We start from the raw sequence: 24,669 nt of genomic DNA on the forward strand, positions 1-24,669 counted from the left end.
TTAATATTTCATTTATATTTGTGTACATATTGTTTGATTAAGCATTCCTGTTCATTTAAAAGATTTCTGTTTCATAAAGAGTGAGTCCAATATACCTTCCAACCAGAGGCACAGTTGGCACCAACATCTGTTTGCTCTCTGTCAGGGAGTGATTCGTGATGGACAGAATGGAGACAGTTATGCAATCATCTATATCATTCTGAATTCACTTTCATTGCAGGGGATGTGGCATGCAAGTGGTGGATGGATTGCCAATCAAGTTGCAGTTGTCTCAGCCAATTATGTCCCCCCAGTGCTGATCCTTCTGATTTTACCACATACAACTTCAATGGGACTTGTTGGTTGTTGTATTTCACAGTTACAAGTATCATTCACACAGGAGTTATCTTTTCTCCAGTATGAGTTCTTAGTTGGATATCTGCATGCTTCAGTTTAGTATCTTTGAGATACTGTTCAAACTTATTTTGTGGAATGACTGAAACAGCTATTCTATTTTAACCAATTTGCTATACACTTCTAGCATTAGATACATTCCTTGTTTATTATTAATTTTCACACTGTAAATCTTCACGCTACTCAGTCCTGTGTCACTTTCATCATTATCAGACATTTCATCAACAGTGTGCAGATTAGTACTCTTTTTGAAACTACAGCTTGTCTTTTTAGCTTTTTCTCTCCCTGACCGGTTCATTTATTTTTGTCTGCTCAACATGATCTTTGTATGTGATCTACTTTCTGCAAGCTTCGCTTTCAATCAGTATTGGTTTGGTGTATGCGAAACCCTACTAGAACGTAGCACAAATTGTTTGCTCAGGCGGGCCTCTGTAATTATGTTCACATTCACTTTCATTGCAGATTGCAAATCAGTTATGTCTCTGTCTGTGGTTTCCATTATAACAACGTTTTCAACTGTTATTTTAAATGTGAGTTGTGATTCCATTGGCAGCCATTTTTGAACACTTTATTTGAAGATTCTACAAACTAACTGATCTCTCACAGCATCATTAAGACCATTTCTGAACTGACAAAGCTCAATCTCTTCAATTCAGCCACGTACACTGAAATAGAGTCTCCTTTTTGATTTCACTTTGTAAGAGGTGATAAGGGTTCAAGGTCTGCCACAATTGTTGAGCTTCCTTCATTGATTCGAGTTTAATCCAGAATTGCCACTTCGCCCGTGAGATGAGTTTCTGGATCTATTGTAACGTTTTTGGTCACCTGACTTGAACGCCTCTGATCTGGCTCTGAGCAGTTTGCAGATCTCATGGATCACCCAGGGCTTCCCGTTGGGAACGACTTTGAATGAGTTTGTGGGGACACACTCATCTACAACTGTATGTATAAGGTCTATGACAACCATGATATATTGACACAGATTGACAGATGAATTCTTGAACATAGCCCAGTCCACTGACTCGAAACAATTCTGTAGCCACTCCTCTTTGCTGTCCTAATCTCTGGGGCCTTGTTCTTTAACCACTACCTGAATGCAGATTGAGTCTAAAGCTTGCACTCTATGTCAGTAAGGCTAAGGAATTGATTGTAGACTTCAGAAAGGGGAAGTCGAGGGAACACACATCACTACTCATCAAGGGATTGGCAGTTGAAAAGATGAGCAGTTTTAAGTACATAGGTGTCATCTTGTCTGAGATCTATCTTGAGCCCAACATTTTGAAGCATTAACAAAGATGGCAATGACACTGGGTATATTTCATTAGGAATTTGGGGAGATTTGGTATGTCACTAAAGACTCTTGCAAATTTCTCAAAAGTGTTATCGAGCTGGAGAAAGGGATTTGCAATCGAAGATAGGAACCACAAAGTCAGGTTTTTGTTTAACCGATGACCATGCTATATCGGCATGGGAATGATGTAAATGCCAATCAAGAAAGCATTGATATTGTCAAATCTGGATGTAGAGTTGTGAATAGCAATATCAACAATATCTGAGTTGCAGCAAGGTAAGGGTCAAGTGATATTCCTTGGCTAGAAATGAGGATGCAACTATGGCAGAGTTGGGATTACAGTTGCAACAACGACATATAGAGTCAGCAATGAGAAAATCAGTGAGTTTAATTGGGTTGTGTGGCTTGTTGAGTAAGAAGGGTCTGTTACCATGTTACATCTTTACATATAAATAAATAAATATCTAGACACACAGATAGAATGAGGAGTGTGATAGGGATCAAAGACGTTGACTTCAGTCTCTCCAAAAGCCATTGACTTTAGTCTCTCCAAAAGTTAACTGGACCATTTTCTTTCCATCTGTTAGAGGCTGCACCAAGAGCTCATGATGAAGTTGCCTTGATCGTCGCTGGAAGCACAAAGAAGAGAAAAGCTGCCGATGCTGGAAATCAAAGTAATACGGCACCTATGGAAAAGATTAAACAGTTAACGTTTTGAGCTGAGACCCTTCTTCAGGACTGAAAACCTGTCACTGTCATGGTTATTGTTGTGCATCGAGGCTCACTTTAGCTGAAGAAAGTGGCTGGTTTCAGTTAAAGCCTTTATACTTAAACAGAAATATGACAGACAAGATTCCTCTCTGATCTTCATTTGGCACAATGGCTGTTATTGTTGTTAAAAATAGTTTTAAGGTGCTCATATTTATCTTAATTTGGGCAATTTTGCTGCTCATTTCAATTTAGTTCAGCTCTAGAGATCATTTGAAAAATGTTCACAGGCAGTTGAAATTAGAATGGGGTGTTGAAATAGTTGATTCTTATTTTTCAGAATGCATTCTTCAGGTCAGTAGTAAATGGTTCAGCAGCTTGGCCACTTACTACTGACAGGGTATTGTTAAATATATGAATTGATCATTGCTGGCCATTGAATTCTGATTCTAATTTTCAAGTGTAAATGGCCTGCAAAAAGCAACATTCCTAGTTTTATACTAATTAGTGGTACCTGACTTGTTTTTTCCATTGTCATTGTAGATACACAGAGTTACCACCTGATACCTGCAAATATCCGCCATTATGACTAGAATCATTCCCAAAGTACTTACAATACATGAACAGTGAAGAAGAATTTAACTTCATTTAGCCTCTTTTGGAATTGAACTCCCAGTAAGCACAATATTTAACCCACTGCACGCTCTCACCAAAAGCATGATATTGTTCCATAGGTTATGAGAAAAATACGTCCTGGCTGAAGATGAAGTGACCTTCCTAAGCTTCAAAAAATAATACATCTAAGCATAAATTTCAACATTTTCCAATGAGTAGCAGCTAATTTAGGTTGTCCTTCAAGACATTGCAAGAAAGTATATGAAGTACAATTGTATGAATGACTTGCTGAGATCAAAGTAGTAATACATTACTTTAGATGCTGCTATGTCAACACTTTTGATGCAATCAGCACCATCTGTCATTAAAATGGCTTGTGGTTTTACTGCAGCGAAACAAGATTGAGGAACTAAATTGAGGTTCTCAAATTTGTAAAAAGACAATTTAGACAGACTAAGTTTCAAGCATATTATGTGGAATTGCCAGCCTCAAGTTTCATTAGATCACGTATATGTCGACATGTTTTAGAAATTGCTTATCAATAAATTCTGAATGGCAATATATTTGCCAACATTTATCATTTTGGTAATTAAAGTGGAAAATGTTATTACAAGAATAGAAAATGTTCTTCTCATTCATTTCTTTTTGGCAGTAGCAAGCATTATTTTAAGATGGCTACTTTCTCTGCTCTATTTCAATATTACAACTTCTGCTAGTTTCACTTCCTGCGCCAAGAATCTTTTAATCAAGGCATTTATTCTGTCCCTTTCGAAGTCTAACTGATGTAGGAAGTGCAACAAACAGTCCTCAAATCAGACAGAGACTATAACCAGATAATTTGCTTTAGTGGTCTGTATTTGTTCACTATAATTTCGAGCTTCAGCATTTGGATATTTTTTATTGGCCTAAAGCATCTTTGTCCTGGCCTGATATTGGTATGGATTATAGTCTGGCAAAAGCAGTATTGCAGAGAACAATAATGTTCAATTTGTCCAATGAGGCCTATATCTGACTCCCAAATGTTCCACTGTTCCACTGTTTTATCTACTGATGTCTGTCTCATTTGCAGCAAAGCTGGTTGTTCATTCTCCACTTGGTACTAACAAATCAGGGCAGGAACACAATCTGTCATAGAGCCATAATAAAGTACGGCACAGAAGCAGCCCCTTTGGCCCATCTAGTCCATGCTGAAATAACTTAAACTGCCTTCTCCCAATACCTGCACTGGGAGTATAGCCCTCATATCACTTCTATGCATGTACCTATGTAATGTTCTCATGAACAATGAGCTCACATGGACTACTTGTACTGGCAGCTTATTCCACAATCTCACAACCCTCTGAGTTAAGAACTTCCCTCTCATGTTCCCCATAAACCTCACCTTTCATCCTTAAGCCATGAGCTCTAGTTGTAGTCCCATCCACCCTCAGTGGAAAAAGACTGCTTATCTATAACGCTCGTAATTTTGTACAAATCTATCAAATCTCCTCTCAGTCTTCTACGTTCTAAAGAATGCAGTTCTGACCCATTCAATCTTTCCATATTACTCAGGTCTTCAACCTTGTTTACATCTTTCCTGTAGGTAGATGACCAAAACTGCACACAATAATCCAAATTAAGCCTCACCAATGTCTTATGCAACTTCAACATCTCATCATCTGTACTCAATACATTAATTTATGAAGACCAACGTGCCGAAAGATTTTTTTATGACCCCATCTACCTGTGATGCCACTTGCAACAAATTATAGACATGTATTCCCAAGTTCATTTGTTCTACCAGACTCCTCAGTGCCCTTCCATTCACTTTGTCATACCTACCCTGGTTGGTCCTACCAAAGTGCAAAAGCCTGCACTTGGCTGAATTAAATTCCATCTGCCATTTGTCAGCCCATTTTTCCAGCTGATGCAGATCCCTCTTGCAAGACACAACAGATCTCTTCACTGTCCACTACACCCCCCAATCTTGGTGTCATTCGCCAATTTGCTGATCCAGTTAACCACATTATCGTCCTCATCTTTAATATAGATGACAAGCAACAAAGGACACAGCACTGATCCTTGTATCACTTCACTAGTCACAGGCCTTTGGTCAGTGAGGCAACCCTCTACTGCCTCTGTTCCTCCAACAAAGCTAACATCTAATCCAATCAATTACTTATCCTGAATGCTGAGCAACTGGGCCTTCTTGACCGGCCTCCCTTGCGGGTCCTTGTCAAAGGTCCATGCAGACAACATCCACTGCCATGCCTTCATTCACCTTCCTGGTAACTTCCTTGAAAAGCTATTTCAGATCAGTTAGACATGACCTACCACGCACAAACCCATCCTTAATCAGTCCACGTCTATCCAAGTACTTATATCTGCGGTCCCTTAGAATACCTTCCAATAACTTTCCCACAGCTGATGTCAGACTCACTGGCCTGTAATTCCCTGGTTTCTGTTTGGAGCCCTTTTCAAACCAGAGAACAACATCAGAATCAGATTTAATATCACCGGCATATGTTCTGAAATCTATTAACTTAACAGTGACAGTACAATGCAATGCATGATAATATAGAAAAAATAAGGACGTAAATCAATTACAGTAAGAAGACTATGTATATTAAATAGATAAATTAAAAATAGTAAAAAAAATCAGAAATAATATGAAAAAATGGGGAAGTGTTCTTGGGTTCAATGTCCATTTAGGAATCGGATGGCAAAGGGGAAGATGCTGTTCCTGAATCACTGAGTGTGTGCCTTCAGGCTCCTGTACCTCCTTCCTGACAGTCACAATCAGAAGAGGGCATGACTTTGGTGGTGGGAGTCCTTAATAATGCACACCACCTTTTTTGAGGCACAACTCCTTGAAGATGTCTTGGATACTATGCAGGTTGTTTCCTAGATGGAGCTGACTAATTTTACAACTTTCTGTAGCTTCCTTCGATGCTGTCCAGTAGCCTCCCCTCCCCATACCAGACAGTGATGCAGCCAGTCAGACTGCTCTCCATGGTACACCTATAGAAGTTTTAGAGTGTCTTAGGTGTTAAACCAAATCTCCTCAAGCTCCTAAAGAAATATAGCCACTGCCTTGCCTTCTTTATAGCTGCATCAATATGTTGAGACCAGGTTAAACCCTTAGAGATCTTGACACACAGGAAATTTAAATTGCCCACTCTCTCAACTTCTGATCCCTTTATAAAGATTGGTGCATGTTCCCTTGTCTTACCCTTTCTGAAATCCACTATCAGAACTTTTGTCTTACATTGAGTGCAAGGTTGTTGCTGTGACACCACTGAACTACCTGGTATCTTTTGCTTCTGTACACCGTCTCATCTCCATCTGAGATTCTGCCAATAGTGACTGTATCATCAGCAAATTTATAGCTGGTATTTGAGCTATACCTAGCCACACAGACATGGGTAGAGAGAGCAGAGCAGTGGGCTAGGCACACTAAGCGTCCTGAGGTGCACAAGTCTTGATCATCAGTGAGGAGGAAATAATATTGCCAATCTGCACAGATTGTGGTCTCCCCAAGGTTAGGAAGTTGAGGATTCAATTGCAGAAAGTGATACAGAGGCTCAGGTTCCATAGGTTACTGATCAAGACTGGAGGAATGGTGGTGTTAAGTGCTGAGCTATAGTCAACAAACAGTATCCTGATATAGGCTTTTGTATTGTCCTGGTGATCCAAGGCCGTGTGGAGCCATTGAGATTATATCTGCCGTTAAGCTATTGAGGCGATAGGCAAATTGCAATGGGTCCAGGTCCTTGCTGAGACAGGAGTTGATTCTAGCCATGACTACACCGATCTACACTGATTGTCTTTACCTTTTAGTCTGACAGGCACATTCAATCTTTGTCCTTTCAAAACTTTGCTTTTGAAGGTCTCCCACTTTCCGAGTACACCTCTGCCAGAAAATATCCTGTCCTAATACACACTTGCCAGATCATTTCTGATAGATAGGTACTTTATATTTCAATAATCCCAAAGAAAATTACAGAGTCACAGTAACATTACAAGTGCACAGATATACAAGTATTAGAAGAGGATATCATCACAATTAACATTTCTCCAATTTAGAAACACAACCCATGTGAATGAATTGTTTTGCTTGGTTTTTGTGCTGGAGGAGGGGTTTGGGGATTAATGTGCCCATTCCGTTTTTGTTTGATTTTGTTTGCAGGGAGGTGGGATTTGGGGATTAATGTGCCCATTCTGTTTTTGTTTGATTTTTATTGCAGGGAGGAGGGATTTGGGGATTAATGTGCCCATTCCGTTTTTGTTTGATTTTTATTGCAGGGAGGTGGGATTTGGGGATTAATGTGCCCATTCCGTTTTTGTTTGATTTTTATTGCAGGGAGGTGGGATTTGGGGATTAATGTGCCCATTCCGTTTTTGTTCGATTTTGTTAGCGGGGAGGTGGGGTTTGGGGATTGATGATTGTGCTGCCTTTCTTTTCTTTCTTGGTTTCATGGCTACTCGGAGAATTGAAGAATTTCAGAGTTGTATACTTTGATAATAAATGGATCTTTGAACCTTTGAATCTTTGGATATTTACTTTGAAACTAATGCCATTATGATCACTGGATGCAAAGGGATCGCCCACACAAACCTCTGTCACCTGCCCTGTCTCATTCCCTATTAGCAGATCCAATATCACACACTCTCTTCTTGGGACTTCTACGTACTGACTCAGGAAACTTTCCTGAACACATTTCACAACTCTATCCTATCTAGTCCTTTGACAGCATGGGATTCCCAGTCAGTTTGTGGAAAGCTAAAATCACCCACTATAACAACCTTATGTTTCTTGCAACAGGCTGCGATCTCTACAAATTTGTTCCTCTAAATCCCAAGAACATTTGGGTTGTCTGTAATTTAGTTCATTAACATGGTCATATCTTTCTTATTTCTCAGTTCCTCCCATAATGCCTCAGTAGTTGAGTTCTCCAGTCTGTCCATGAAGCACTCCCGTGACATTTTGCCTGACTAGTAACACCACCCCTCTTCCTTTAATCCTTCCCGCTCTGTTGCGTCTAAAACAACGGAAACCCAGAATACTGAGCTACCAGTAATGCTCCTTCTACAACCAAATCTCACTAATGGCCACAATACCCTGAGCTCAGCTGCCTTTCCTACGATACTTCTTGCATTGAAATATATGCGGCTCAGGACAATGGTCACACCATGCTCAACCTTTTGATTCCTCACTGTGTCTGAGGTCTTACCAACATCTGCCTCCACAACCTCTCCACTAACTGTTCTGGCACTCTGGTTCCCATCCTCCTGCAAATCTAGTTTAAACCCCACCGTGCAGCATTAACAAACCTTCCAGTAGTCTCTCTTCAGCTCAGGTGCAAGTTGTCCCCTTTGTACAGGTCCCACCTTCCCTGGAAGAGAGCCCAATGAAACAAAAATCTTATTGTTTTCCTCCTCATCAACTCCTCAGCCATGTACTTAATTGTATAATCTTCCTAGTTCTAGCCTCGTTAGCACATGGCACTGGTAGCAATCTTGAGATCACAACCCTGGACGTCCTGCACTTTAACTTAGCATCTAACTCCCTGAGTTCCCTATGCAGAGCCTTGTCACTCGCCCTACCCATGTAATTGGTACCTACATTGTCCACAACCTCTGGCTGTTCACACTCCCACTCATGAATGCTGAAAACTCGATCTGTGATGTCCCGGGCCCTGGTACCAAGGAGGCAACATACCATCCGGGAATCTCATTCTCACCTAGGGAACCTCTCGTTCATTCCTCTAACTAACAAATCCCCAAGACCACAGCATGCCTCTTCTCCCACTTTCTTTTCTGAGTCACAAGGCAGACTCAGTGCCAGAGGCCCGACCACTGTGACTTTCCTCTCCTAACAGTCCGCCCCCAACAGTATCTAAAGTGATATACCTGTTGTTGAGGGGGATGGCCACAGGTGTACTCTTGCACTGGGTCCTTAACCCCTTTCTTCTTCCTGACTGTCACCCAGTTTCCTGTATCCTGCAGCTTGGCTAACTACCTCTCTGTATGTCCTATCTGTCACATCTTCAGCCTCCCGAATGATCCAGAGTTCATCCAGTTCCAGCTCCAACTCCTTCACGTGGATTGGTAGAAGCTGCAACTGGATGGGCTTCTCGCAGGTATAGTCATCAGGGACACTGGGCGTCTCCCTGCCTTCCCACATCCCGGAAGAGGAGCATTCAACTATCCTGCCTGCCACCTCTACTGCCTTAACTGAGCAGATATAAAGAAAGGAAGGGAAAAAAAACCTTAACCTTGAGCTTTTCTATTCTTTGCTTTCTCTAACTGAAGCCTCAAAGAGCTAAAGCCTCAAGATCACCAAAGTACACACCCTGCACTGTGTAATATCCTAACGTATTCAAACTTCCTCTATAACTCAGGCCCTCAAGTGCTGGGAACACCTTCGTAAATTTTCTCTGTTCTCAGAACTTTGATTTATGAAGGCTGAAGTGCTAGATGCTCTCTTTACAAACAACTCTATCAACTGGTGACGCCATTTTCAAGAAATTATGGATCTCTATTCTTGGATCTCTCTGTTCTACTGCTCTCACCTTACTGTTCACTGAATCACAATAAAATAATGCCAATTCCAATCAAGTTAGAGACAGAAAGGTGATTTCAAGGAAAAGATCATTGTCTCTGTGCCCATTTAAAAAAAACTATGACACAGGTTTGTAGAACAATGGAATCCATTAATGTAAAGCTAGTTCTGTGAGATTGGGTACAGGGTAAGTGGTGTGTACCTATGGAAGAATTTTGGGAGACCTCCAGGTTTAAGGGCATCCAGCTGCAGCTTCTTAGAGACAGTAGTAGGGAAATGGAGCTACAGCTGGATGACCATTGGCTTGTACAGGAGATATAGGGAGGTAGTTACTCCTAAGTTACAGGAGGCGGGTAGCTGGGTAACCGTCAGGAGTGGGGAAGTGAATAGGCAGGTAGTGCAGAGTACCACTATAGTCATTCCCCTCAATGACAAGTACACCATTTTGGATACTCTTCTGAGGAGTCAACCTACCAATGGAAAGCTGTGACAACTAGGTCTCTGACACTGGGTCTGGCTCTGAGGATAAGAAGGAAAGGGAGGGGAAGAGAAGTGTACTGGTGAGAGGGGATTCAATGGTTAAAGGAGCAGACAGGAGATTCTGTGAAAGAGACACATTGGTGGTACGTTACCTCCCAAGTGCCAGAGTCAGGGATGTCTCAGATCGGGTTTACAGCATTCCAAAGGGGGAGGGTGAACAGCCAGACTTTGTGGTACATGTTGGCAGGAAAAGGGATGAGGTCCCGAAGACAGAATATAGGGTGCTGCATAGAAAACTGTAAAGACCTCCAGGGTACAAAACTCTGGATTGCTGCCTATGCACGTGCCAGCGAGGGTAAGAAAGAGGACTGATTACACCTGAACTTGAGGGGGAACAATATCTTTGTAGGCAGATTTGTCAGAGTTGTTGGGGAAAGTGTTAACTAGCTTGATGGGGGATGAGAACCAGAGTAAAGGTTCAGAGGATGGGCAGTTGATGTACAAGAATATGCAGCCTGTAGAGAGTTCATGAGGGAGGATAGGCAGTTGATAGGGAAGAATTGCAGCCTGCTTGCATTTAACCTATCTTTACCCCTCATAATATTGTATACCTCCATGCTCTACGCTCCAAGCAATAGAGTCCTAACCTAGGTAGATGACCAAAATTGCACACAGTACTCCAAATTAGGCCTTACCAATGTCTTATGCAACTTCAATATAACATCACAACTCCTGAACTCTGTATGTTGATTTATGACGGGCAATGCACCAAAAACATTCTTTACAAACCTATCTGCCTGTGACACCACTTTCAATGAATTATGGACCTGTATTCCCAGATCCCTTTGTTCTACTGCAGTCCTCAGTGCTTTATCATTCACTGTGTAAGACCTACCTGGTTGGTCCTACCGAAGTGCAACACCTCGTGGTTGTCTTAATTAAATTCCATCTGCCGTTTTTTACCCCATATTTTCCAACTGGTCCAGATGCAAACATGATACTCTTCCTCGTTGTCCACTACACCCTAATCTTGGTGTCACCACAAGTTTTCTGATCCAGATAACCACATTATCATCCAGACCATTGATATAGATGACAAACAATGGACCCAGCACCAATCCCTGTGACACACCAGTAGTCATAGGCCTTCCGTTAGAAAGGCAACCATCTGCTACCACCCTCTGGCATCTCCCACAAAGCTAATGTCTCATCCAACTGAGCATCTTCTTTTGAATACCAAGTGACTGAAACTACATGGATCTTGTCAAATGACTTGCTAAGGTCCATGTAGACTCTATCCACTGCCTTGCCATCACAAAGTTTCCTCGTAAATTCCTTGCAAAACTCTATATGATTGTTTAGACATGTACTATTACACATGAAGCCACGCTCAACTCCCTATTCAGTCCATGTTTAACCAAATACTCATATATCCATTCCCTTAGGATACCTTCCAGTAACTTTCCCACATCTGTTGTCATGCTCACCAGCCCATAAGTTCCCGGTTTATTTCAGAAACTTTCAAACAACAGAAGAACATTAGCTGTCCTCCATTTCTCTGGCACCTCACCTGTCACTAAGGATGATCTAAATATCTCTGCTAGGATCCTTATAGCTTCTGCACGCCTCCCACAGAGTCCCAGGAACACCTTGTCAGGCCCTGTGGATTTAGGCATCTTCATTTGCCTCATACAGCAAACATCATCTCCTCTGTAATCTGTATTGGGTCCATGACCTTACTGCTGTTTTGCCTCGCTTCTATAGACTCTGTGCCCATCTGCTGAGTAAAATACAAATGCAAAAAATCAATTTAAGATCTCTCCCATCTCTATTTGTTCCATGCATCGATTTCCATTCTGATATTCCAGAGGACCAATTTTGTCCCTTGCTCTTAACATATCTGTAGAATCATAGAACCATAGAACATTACAGCACAGAGACAGGCCTTTTGGCCCTTCTTGGCTGTGCCAAACCGTTTTTCTGCCTAGTCCCACTGACCTGCACCTGGCCCATATCCCTCCATACAACTCTCATCCTTGTACCTGTCCAAGATTTTCTTAAATGTTAAAAGTGAGCCCGCATTTACCACTTCATCTGGCAGCTCATTCCACCCTCCTGCCACTCTCTGTGTGAAGAAGTCCCCCTAATGTTCCCTTTAAGCCTTTTCCCCTTCACCCTTAACCCATGTCCTCTGGTTTTTTTCTCCCCTAACCCCAGTGGAAAAAGCCTGTTTGCATTCACTCTATCTATACCCATCATAATTTTATACACCTCTATCAAATCTCCCCTCATTCTTCTATGCACCAGGGAATAAAGTCCTAACCTATTCAACCTTTCTCTGTAACTCTGTCTCTCAAGTCCCGGCAACATCCTTGTAAACCTTCTCTGCACTCTTTCAAACTTATTAATATCCTTCTTGTAAATCAGTGACCAAAACTGCACACAACACTCCAAATGCAGCCTCAGCAATGCCTTATACAACCTCACCATAGCATTCCAACTCAATACTTTGATTTATAAAGGCCAATGTACCGAAAGCTCTCTTTACTACCCTATCTACCTGTGATGCCACTTTTAGGGAATTTCGTATCTGTATTCCCAGATCCCGCTGTTCTACTGCACTCCTCAGTGCCCTACCATTTACCTTGTACGCTCTATCTTGGTTTTTCTTTCCAAAGTGCAATACCTCACACTTGTCTGTATTAAAATCCATCTGCCATTTTTCAGCCCATTTTTCCAGCTGGTCCAGATCCCTCTGCAAGTTTTGAAAACCTTCCTCACTGTCCACTACACCTCCAATCTTTGTATCATTTGCAAATTTGCTGATCCAATTTACCTTCAGGATTCACCTTCGCCTTGTCTTCTAGGGCAACCTCATGCCTTCTATTAACCCTCCTAATTTCATTTGTAATGAAAGTTTGCATTTCTTATACTGTGTAAGTACATAATTTGTTCCTTCCTTCCCTATCACTGCTATGCACATTCCTGTTTTCTTAATCAGGGCCTCAATATCTCTTGAAAACCAATGTTCCTTAAACCTGTTATCTTTACCTTTTATTCATACAAGCTTTGCACTCCCAGAATTTCACTTGTGTAGGCCTCCAACTTATCAAGTATACCTTTGCCAGAGAACAGCTTCTCCCAATCCACATCTGCCAGATCCTTTCTGACACCATCAAAATTGGTCTCTCTTCAATTTAGAATCTCAACCCAGGGACCAGACCTATCTTTTTCTACATTTACTTTGAAATGAATGGCATTGTGGTCACTAGATGCAAAATGTTCCCCTACACAAACTTTTGTCACCTGCCCTGTCTCGTTCCCTAATAGCAGATCAAGAATCACGCACATTGGGACTTCCATGTACTGAGTAAGGAAATTTCCCTGATGACGTCTGACAAACTCAACCCCATCTAGTCCTTTTATAGTAAGGGAGTTCCAGTCAATATGTGAAAAGTTAAAATCACCTAATATAGTGAACTTCTGTTTCTTACAGCAGTTTGCAATCTCTACAGATCATTAGCATCTGGGCCCAACACATCAATGCAGTTATAAAGAAGTGACGACAGAGACTATATTTCATTAGGAGTTTGAGGAGATTTGGTGTGTCACCAAACACACTCACAAATCTCTACAGAGATTCTGTGGAGAGCATTCTAACTGGCTTCATTGTCATCTGGTATGGGGGGGGGGGGGGGACACTGCATAGGTTTGAAAGAAGCTTTAGAAAATCCTGAAACAGTCAGCTCCATCATGGACACTAGCCTCTGATGGACCCCGGACAGTTTCAAGAAGTGATGCCTCAAATAGGCAGCATCCATCATTAAGGACTCCCATCACCATGGACCTGTTGTCTTCTCATTGCTACCATCAGGGAGGAGGTACAGGAGCCTGAAGGCACATGCTCTTCCCCTCTGCCATCAGATTTCTAAAAGGACATGAAACCCATGAACACCAACTTACTTCCTGTAATTCACAGTTTTTATTATTATGTATTGCAAGGTACTGCTGTCTCATAACAACAAATTTCAGGACAATGCTGGAGATATTAAACTGATTCTGACTCTGATTCCGATTGATTTGGCCTATGACGGAGGTGTCATCAGCAAACGTGAATATGGCATTGGAGCTGTGCTTAGCCACACAGACTCAAGAGTAAAGTGAGCAGAACAGGGGGCTATGCACATAGGCTTGTGGTAATGGAGATTGTGGGGAAGATGTTAAATCCGAACTGACTGGGGTCTGCAAGTGAAGAAATCAAGGATCCAGTTGCACAAGGAGATACTGACGTCAAGGACTTGGAACTTATTGATTAGCTTTGAGGAGAAGATGGTATTGAATGCTGAGCTCTAGTCGACAAAGGGCATCCTAATGTGTGTATCTTTACTGTCCAGGGTTGAGTGAAGAACAAATGAGTTGACAACTGCTGTGGACCTGTTGCTCTGTTCGGAAGATTGGAGTAGATCTACAGTAAGTCACGACTCAGGCAGGAGTTGACATGTATCATCACCAAGCTCTCAAAACACTTCCTCACTGTGAATGTAAGTGCTACTGGGCAATAGTCGTTAAGGCAAGTCACCACACTCTCTTGGGCACTGGACTAATTAAAGCCTGCTTGAAGCAGGTGAGTACCACACACTGCTGACACAAGAGGTTAAGGATCTCAGTGAACGTTTCACCCAGTTGATCAGCACAGGATTTTAGCATTTAGCCAGGTGCCCCACCTGAGCCAGATGCTTTCCATGAGTTCTCCCAATCAGTAGTTCGGTCCATTCTGTAAATCGAGAAGCCTTCAAGTATGATCGAAGTATTACTACAAAGAAGGGACAGGGTTAATCTAAATGTGTGGGGTTGAATCAAAGATGGTCAGTGTAACTTTGTTTTGGGAAAATCCAGTTTGACTAATTTGATTGAATTCTTTCAAGAGAAAGCTAAGTGTTTTGCTGAAGGCAGTGAGGTTGATCTGTTTTACAATATGCCAAACATGCCACACACCTTCTGTATCATCCTATCTAGTTGTGTTCCACTTTCAGACAGGTCTGGTCCTGTCTGTACATCAGTGCTCCTGAGGCTCCTGCCATTTACTGTATATGTTCTTCTTGCATGTCTCCATCCATATTTCCATATGATCTACGTTCTACTATATCCTTTGACAATCTTCATCTCTATCCATATGTCCACCCATTTTTGTACCAATAGTCCACCAGGCACCTTAATACTGCCCTGTCATTCAATGTGATCTATCATCAAGGCTGATTAACGCTGGCCTCTTATGTGCCAGATCCTTTGATCTTTGATCTTTCAACTGAAAGTATATGGAATGATCTGGTCTCCACCATTATCTGAGGCAGGGATTCAATCCTGTCTCTGAGAAAGAAAGATCCCCACACTTCAGTTTTGAATGACGGGCCCCTTATTTTGTAATTGTGCCCCCTTGTTTGTGAGCCTCTGGCGGCAAAAACATCTCAGCTTCTACCCCGCCCAGCCCCTTCAGGATTTTATATGTTTGAAAAAGGTGAATAAGGTCACCCCTCATTCTTCCAGACAGATGGAAATTGTCTCCAAACCTATCTGAAAAGTGGTCGAATCACAAACAAGAGAAAATCTGCAGATGCTGGAAATCAAAGTAATACAATTAAAATGCTACAGGAACTCGGCAGGTCAGGCAGCATCTATGGAAAAGAGTAAACAGTCGACGTTTCGGGCTGAGACCCCTCATCAGGATGTGTGTATTACTATTTGAAAAGTAGTTATACAACAACTATCGATAAGGGGCTACGAAATACTGCTTCTGTGTGAACGTCCCACAAAACCTCTTCATCAGACAAAGATTAATCCAGGGACAATGAAATGGAGAATTAGGCTAGATGGATCTTGTCTATGCTGGCTCCACATGTTTAGTGCTCCGCATGAGGTAACATATACTGTACACAGGAATGCTGAGTGCATACACTGTGCATGCTGTCAAGGTGCTCCTTCAGGAATTCTCAAGATCACAAGACAAAGGAGCAGAAGTAGGCCATTCGGCCCATCGAGTCTGCTCCACCATTCCACCATGAGCTAAACTATTCTCCCATCTAGTTCCAATTTCCGGCTTTTTCCCCATATCCCTTGATACCCCGACTAATTAGATACCTATCAATCTCTTCCTTAAACACCCTCAAGGATTGGGCCTCCGCAGCCATATCTGGCAACGAATTCTATAAATCCACGACCCTCTGCCTAAAAAAATTTCTCCTCATCTCTGTTTTAAATGGGTACCCTCTAATTCTAAGACTGTGACCTCTTGTCCTGGACTCACCCACCAAGGGAAACAGCCTTTCCACATCTACTCTGTCCAACCCTTTCAACATTCGAAATGTTTCTATGAGATCCCCTCTCATTCTTCTATACTCTAATGAATACAATCCAAGAGCTGACAAACACTCCTCATATGTTAGTCCCTGCATTCCAGGAATCATCCTAGTGAATCTTCTCTGAACTCTCTCCAACATCAGCACATCCTTTCTAAGATAGGGGGCCCAAAACTGCACACAGTATTCCAAATGAGGTCTCACCAGGGCCCCACATAGCCTCATCAACACCTCCTTACTCTTATACACTATTCCTCTTGAAATGAATGCCAACATAGCATTCGCTTTCCTTACTGCTGATCCAACCTGGTGGTTAACCTTTAGGGTATCCTGCACTAGGACCCCCAAGTCCCTTTGTACTTCCGATTTTTGAGTTTTCTCCCCATCTAGATAATAGTCTACCCGATTGTTTCTTCTTCCAAAATGTACAACCGTACATTTCTCAACATTGTATCTCATCTGCCATTTCTTTGCCCACTTTTTTTTCTTTTTTTCTTTTTTTTTAATTAAATAAAGAATATTTTATTTGCATTAAGGTGACAGACACCATTATAAATAACACAACTTGTGGTGCTGCAAGCTCTGCCCCCTCACTCATAAAGAAATTACAACAAAATTGGAAAATTAAATGAATAAACTTCTTGTCACATAAACTGCAGTCTGGGGAGACAATACAACGTTATGCTGTTGGAAACACTACAGAAAGCTTCATTGTTCCAATTTCCTTTGCATGTTCAGTAGGCAAAATTGCTTTGACCCCACCTCCTTGTCAAATACCATTTGATCACCAAATTGTACGGTTGACATTTGCCCAGACGGACTGTTTCATGCCCTGCACCACTTTCACTTCATCCCAATCCAACTTGGTGTCCAGGATTTCATCTTTGGGTTCTGGTTCCTTCCGGACTGCTCCATGTGGGGAGGCCACAATTATCGGTAAAGGCCCACATTCACTTCGAAACTCCACGACGTACAACCCTTTCCCCTCAGCTAAGTCACTGTGAGTCTCCTGCTTTGATAATCCTTGGAAAAGGGCTTATACCAAGATGGCGGCGCGACGCAGCTTGCAGCGGCCACTCCAGAGCTGATTATCTGTTATTTGTGAAGTGGGGTGCCGTGCACAATCATAATCGATTGAAAACGGACGTGGGAGCACGGAGGAACATCGGGAAATCTCCAGAAAGACCTTCTTTGTTTCTGCTGCTTCTGTGAGGTCTGGGACTCTGGTGGGAAGAACAGGCCCCCAGCCATCGGGGTCGCGTTGCTGATGGCCGTTGGCGGGGCTGTCTTAATACGCTCAGCAGAGGATGGTGCTCGGAGAAGCTGTGCCGGAGGGGATGGTCGTTGGCTCGGAGGTTCGACGGACTCGGAGTCCGTTGCGGTCAGGTCGCTTTCGGTGTGTGCTGTGTCTGCGAGGCTAGGTTTGACGGAGCTTTCGTTGTGTGCTATGTCTGCGAGGCTGAGTCAGGTGGCGCCGTGGAAGTCCATAGCGGGGGTATTCCTTTCTGCCGCCGGCGTGGGATGGCAAGTCTGTCGGGACCCTGGGGACTTGTGGAAACTGTGTGCTAATTTCTTTTGAACCTATAGTCCTTTAACATTTTTGGACTATTTTTACTGTGCCCATGGTCTGTTCTTTTTATCAATTATGCTATTGTTTGCACTGTTGTAACTATATGGTTTTGTGCAGGTGTTGTAGCTTTAGTTTTTGGTCTTGTTTGTCTGGTGGATTTGGAGCTCCTTTCCGGGGAACGTGCTAAGACGGTAGCGCGATATTAATATGCAGCAGCCTCTCCGGACTCTGGATTGGGGATTGCCAAACATTATGTGGATTTTCTGGTGTAGTCTGTTTTGTCATATGCTTTTGTGATATCATTCTGGAGGAACTGTCTCAGTTTTTTAACTGCACTGCATTTGTGGTTTCTAAATGACAATAAACTGAATCTGAATGTGAATCTGAAACTGAGCAACATTCAATAGATTTCTTGATCCAGTAACCTTGGCATACATGTCCCTGATTCCAATTAATTTGTATATTGTAATGATCGCTTGATGACAATGTAGTCCATTCCCGTAGTTCTGCTTCTTCATTTTTATAGTTGTTCGTTTAAATTTTGATGCTATATCATGATAAATGGTGTGATCGTTGTACCGTTCAATGAAGTACAGATAGTGGATCACTATATTCTTTGCCTTTCGGAGAGCTATTGTTCTGTCAGGTGCTTTCCCAACTGCAAAACTTGCAGCCCCATTTCCATTTCCAACCACAACCAGAGCACTGATTGATCTCTTCTTCCCTTCTTTTGCTGTCATGTTGAAGACACTTTTAACCTCTATCACCTTGGAGTCAAAATCTTCATATGTTTCTCCATTAGGTCCTGGGTCAGGGGAACCCAAGCTGATGCCACCCCAAGAGCTGCCAGTCCAGCCTCTTTCTCTTTTAACTTTTGTCTTCTTTTTCTTCTCCCATTCCTCCTGCTGTCAAAGGACTTGTGCCTGCAGGTCTTGTTGTTTTTGGACACACTTTCCGATTGTTTGAATGGTTCCACTTTTCACAACAGGAGCGTTTAATGGAAGCCAGCTCGCCCTTCACCAACCATCTGCCCTCTGTTCAAATCTTTTTTTATCTTCCGCTTAGTTCATTTACCCCTCCCCTTTCATGCTCCTGCACCAGATTCTGCCAGTACACCCCGCCATAATTCATCTGCTGTCAATTTGTTAAAGAAACTGCCGTGCGTATATTGATGCAGCACAAAAGGGAGTGTTGTGGATGTGGATAATCCAGTCTGAAGCGCTGAGGTACAGTGGAGAAGAGGCCATCCAGTTTGATTCCAGGCAGAACTCACAAAAATACTTCCGCAGCCTCTTCTCAAGCCCCACGCCACCTCCGCCGCCACCATGTCTCGCCATGTCTCGCCATGTCTGGCCATGTCTCGCCATGTCTCGCCATGTCTCGCCATGTCTGGCCCGATTTAAACAGAAAACCATTGAATTTCACTTGCTGTGTGCATGAATTTTTTTGTGCTATGTCAAGAAACTCCTAACGTTCAAAGTTCAAAGTAAGATTTGTTATCAGAGTACATACATGTCACTACGTAGAACCCTGAGATTCATTTTCTGCAGGCATACTGCAAGTGTCTAAAATATGCACCACCTGGGAAAGAGTTAGAGTTCCTGCCCCTTGTGTTCATGCACTCTTTCTAACCTCCTCATAACACTGACCCCACTTCTCATCGCACATGCACATCACTTAAAATTTCCGGAATAGTTCGGCACCTAGGGGGTGCAGAATGGAGGAGGTGCACACTTTCTTATTCAAACAATCAGAAGTATGTTGCTGGTTAATCGTGGAAGTCATGCTGTGACCTGCCACCACTTGCTGACAGACACAAATTAAAGAAATTAGAGCAAACACGAGGAAATCTGCAGATGCTGGAAATTCAAACACGGTGTTGTTTAAAGAAATTAGAGTTGTAGGTCTGCTTGAGTAGTCAGAGGAATAGGATTAAGTGTGTGTGTGTGTGTGTGTGTGTGTGTGTGTGTGTGTGTGTGTCTGTCTGTTTTTGAGAGAGAGATAGAGAGGGGCACTTGGTCTCCCATTGTCTGTGCCATTGAACCAAGCTCTCCTCCATATATTCAATATGGTAGCTGCTTGCTATGCCATAATAGCATGGCTATCCCACGTTAAATGAATTTACACAAGCACGTTTTCAATTCCTCACAGCTGAAGATGCAGTGAAACAAAGAGACAGTTCCTCATCCCAATATTCTGTAATTTCCATGTTTCATTTATGGCCACAGTCCTGTATTTGGCCCATTTGGACATAATTGTGGCAGTGGGCTAAAAAAAACTTGGCCATTTTAATGGCTAGTAGCAACTTAGCAGGCAGAAATTCTCAATCAAAATATTATCAGAATCAGAATCAGGTTCATTATCACCGGCATGTGTCATGAAATTTGTTAACTTAGCAGCAGCAGTCCAATGCAGTGCATAATCTAGAAGAAAGAAAAAAAAATAATTAGTAAATCAATTACAGTATACATATATTGAATAGATTAAAACTCATGCAAAAAACAGCACATATATATATTTGAAAAGTGAGGTCATGTTCAAGGGTTCAATGTCCATTTAGGAATCAAATGGCAGAGGGTAAGAAGCTGTTCCTGAATTGCTGAGTGTGTGCCTTCAGGCTTCTGTACCTCCTACCCGACGGTAACAGTGAGAAAAGGACTTGCTAAGGTCCTTAATAATGGACGCTGCCTTTCTGAGACACTGTTCCTTGAAGATGTCCTGGGTACTTTTTAGGCTAGTACACAAGATGGAGCCGACTAAATTTACAACCTTCTGCAGCTTCTTTCAGTCCTGTACAGCAGCAGCCCCCCCCCCCCCCCATAACAGACCGTGATGCAGCCTTTCAGAATGCTCACCACGGTACAACTATAATAGTTTCTGAGGTAGGGTGAGTGGAAGTGTGTGCGTGCAGAATGGAAAGCATTGTTAATTGGTTTTAATCATGTTTTATACTAATGCTATCTCTTGTTTAAAATGAAACTGACAATCCAGTGTGATAGGAATTGCAGGGTAGTGCCTTTTAAGCCCAATGGGATTCATCTGTAGGTTCTAACTCTGAACCAGTTAAAATGAGGTGTGGCAGTATTAGTAAATAATACAGGTCTAAAACTACTGGCATTATGTGCACAAAGGCATCCGGCTAATTCATGAGGAAAACAAATATCCTCTTGCCAAATTGCATAATTTAATTCCACGTGCACTTCTTGCAAGAGAACAACGTTGATAAGATGGAGGTTAAATGCCCAGTAGGATGAGGGCCCTATCAAACTGCATGATCTAACCCCTTTATAAGCCATATAACTCAAAAACAGGCCCTTTGGCTCTCCATAGCCCCTAAAACCTTTTTGCCTATATATATTGATCACATTAGGATCATATCCTTCAATGCTTTGCCTATTTAAGTGTCTGAAGAAAGAGCCTTTTAAACATAGGTATTGTACCTGATCCCACCATCTGCTCTGGAAGCTAGGTCCATCAGACACATTTTTGTCAGGTGTTCTTTATAGTAACTAGTTTCTGTATAAAACACATTATTTCATCAGGTCCCTTTTAAAGCTCCTTCCTCTCACCTTAATCCACTGTATCTTTTTCATACCAAAGGTTCATTTTACTGTCAAAGTATGTATGTACAATACACCTCTGGTGTTCATCTTCTCCAGATAGCCACGAAATTACAGAAAACCCATGGGAGCTGTTGAAAGAAAATATATCACCCCCACCCCCTGGCATGGAGAAGAAAAAGAAACAAAACTCACAAACTCCAAACCACCAACCCCTCCCTTGCAAATAAACAGCGACAATAACATCAAATCCCCACCCCCACCTCACAGTAAAGAACAGCGGCAATAGCATCATGCCCCCAATCCCCACTCTCCCACATACAAAAATCTAACAGATTGTCCACCCAGAGAAAACTTCAAGAACATCGGACCCAAGAACCCTCACTCCTCCCTTGCACTAGAAATAACTTACCAATTGGCAACAAGTAAGAAAATACTGGAAACTGAAGGAGACCAAATAAAGCAAAGTCCAGTAACCGCATAAATCTCAGAATTTTGAAAACATCCTCAATTAGCATTGAGGAGAGCAGCCGCACAAACTCAGCCCTTCCGTGAAGAGCGACCGCTGCCATTGGGTCTGAACACCACTCTCAGCCCCACACCCTGTCTCTGGTCTTCACCATGAGTCAGCTCGCGCTCATGTTCTCGGTCCTCTCCAGGGACCAAGATCATTCGATCCAATCCAAACTACACGTCACGGGCTCCAATGGTTTCTGGAAAACAATCAAGACAAAAGGAAAATTCAGAAGACATAGAGAAAGTGAAATTAGTGAAGAGATTGGCTATCTGAAAGACGTCGCCTGAGGAATCGCGGCTCGCTGGTGTCACCTTGATTGGAAGTCACTACTACTACCATGGGAAAAAGATTTTGACTTATGACTAACCACTCTATCTATGTTTCTCATATAACTCTAAAGATCACCCCTCAGCCTTCTTCACCATGGGAAAGTTAGCATCGTAGATCCAATCTTTCCCCAATCTTTCCCCACAACTAAAATCCACCAATCCAGGTAGCTTCCTCGTCAATTTCTTCAGTTTTCCAATTCTCTGCCTAACTTTCCTGTATATCTGCTCTGGCTTTAGATGACTTTCCTTGTTATCAACACCACCAACAACATTTCTTTGGAATTTGCAAGTTCATATCTCCCCTGTTCACAACTAAATTGTTAATATAGATCACAAAGAGCGCCGTATCTCTGTGGTACACCATTAGTCACAGATTTTGAATCAGAATCAGAATCGGGTTTATTATTACCGGCATGTGACGAGAAATTTGTTAACTTAGCAGCAGCAGTTCAAAGTGATACATAACATAGAAGAAAGGAAAAAATATTAGATAATATTAAAAAATAATAATTAATAATAATAATAATCAGCAAATCATTCTTCCAAAAAATACTCCTTCCACTAAGCTAAGTTTGTATCCCATGAGCCTTAACATAGAAAATAGAGCAGTTCAGCACAGGAACAGGCCATTCGGCCCCACAATGTTGTGCCAAACCAGCTAAAACGCAAATCAAAAACAACCAAATACTAATTCCTCCTACCTAGACAATATCCATATCCCTCCATCTTTTTACATTCATCTGCCTATCCAAATGTCTCTTAAAAGCCTCTATTGTATTTGCTCCTACTGCCTTACCAGGCAGCACATTCCATGCATCCACCACTCTCTGAGTAAAATACTTGCCCTCACTTCCCCCTTGAAACTACCCCTGTCACCTTCAGTGATAAGGTCCGAAGCAGAGTGGTCCTGGAGAAACCAACACTAGTATCAGTGAATAAGTTATAGTTGAGTAAGTGCCACTTGATTCTTCTTCTACTTCGGTTGTCCATCAGAATCCGATGACGACGTCCACTCCTTTAACGGTGAGATCTTTGATGGCTATACAGTCCTATCCTGGACCCACAAGTTCTATTGCAGGTGGGACATGTAAATGTGGTAGTAGTGGTAGTGATGGCAACCATTGCTGCATTTCTCCTGGCTCTCTTCTGCTGTCTTCTGGTTGTTCTTTCCATCTCCAGAATACGAACCCCGTCCCTACACAGCTGTCACCAAGTGTTACGGTCAGCAGCAACATCCTCCAGGTCCTCAGGTCTGATCTTGCACTTCCTTAAAGCATTCTTCATCTGATCCTTACAGCGCTTCCTCGGCCCTCCAGCTGAGCATCGACCGTGATGTAGCTGGCCGTATAACACTCTGCAGGGTAGCCGACATTGGGGCATCCTTATCACGTGCCCCAGCCACTGCAGCTGACACTGGGTGATCATGGCCTCAATACTTCTGCAGTCTTTACAAGTATTTCAGTGTGAGGAACCTGCTCACGCCAAGTAATTCTCAGGATGCGCTGAAGGCAGCTTATGTGGAAGCACTTCAAGGACTTGATGTGACGGCTGTAGGTTACCCAAGCTTCACACCCTGTCTCACCCCTGTGCATACAAGGAAGGGCTCGGACTCTTGTCCTCCTATGGTCACCCGAGTAGTCATCCCATCATGGAAGTGGCAGAGGATGTTAACAAATTTATTGTGACAGCCAAACCTGAGGAGGACATCCCATAAGAGCTCTCTTTGCACAGTGTCAAATGCCTTGGAGATGTCAACAAGAAGGCCATAAACAGGTCTTGATGTTGATCGACTTCATCATTGTGAGACGAAGTGACATCAAGGATGTTATCATCACCCGTGCCATGAGAGGTGCAGAGTGCTGGACCGACCATTGTATGATTGTGGCCAAGCTTCATATAAAAGTGAGTGCCCCCTTGCGGCTGCAAAAACCCAATAAAAAGCGGCTAAAATGCAACCGCCTGAGAAACACAGAAGCAAGAAGTGAGTTTCGACACATCCTAGCTGAGAAACTAAGGGAGCTGGAACCTTGTCTGAGTTCAGAAAATACCATAAAACACAGTGGACCTATATCAGCTCTGCGCTCTATGAGGCAGCAGCCCAGTCCATTGGCCATAAGAGCAGAAACCACCAAGACTGGTTTGACGATAACTCAGATACCATCCACAACTTGCTTAAGGACATGCACAAAGCACACCGGGCAACTTTAGATAACCCTTCATCCATCAGCATCAGACAGCACTGGCAGGCAGCTCGGAGGAAAGTGCAAAAGGCAATACGGGCCATACAAAATGAGTGGTGGACTGAAAAG

At 42.5% G+C, this 24,669-nt stretch overlaps 1 pseudogene; it reads right to left on the reverse strand.

Moving 5' to 3' along the window:
* Positions 1–17,168: 17,168 nt before the first annotated feature.
* On the reverse strand, positions 17,169–19,341 carry LOC140732513 (small ribosomal subunit protein uS5m pseudogene; annotated as a pseudogene).
* Between the last annotated feature and the right edge of the window lie 5,328 nt (positions 19,342–24,669).

Source organism: Hemitrygon akajei, chromosome 8 (assembly GCF_048418815.1).
Source record: "Hemitrygon akajei chromosome 8, sHemAka1.3, whole genome shotgun sequence".
Lineage (NCBI taxonomy): Eukaryota > Metazoa > Chordata > Chondrichthyes > Myliobatiformes > Dasyatidae > Hemitrygon > Hemitrygon akajei.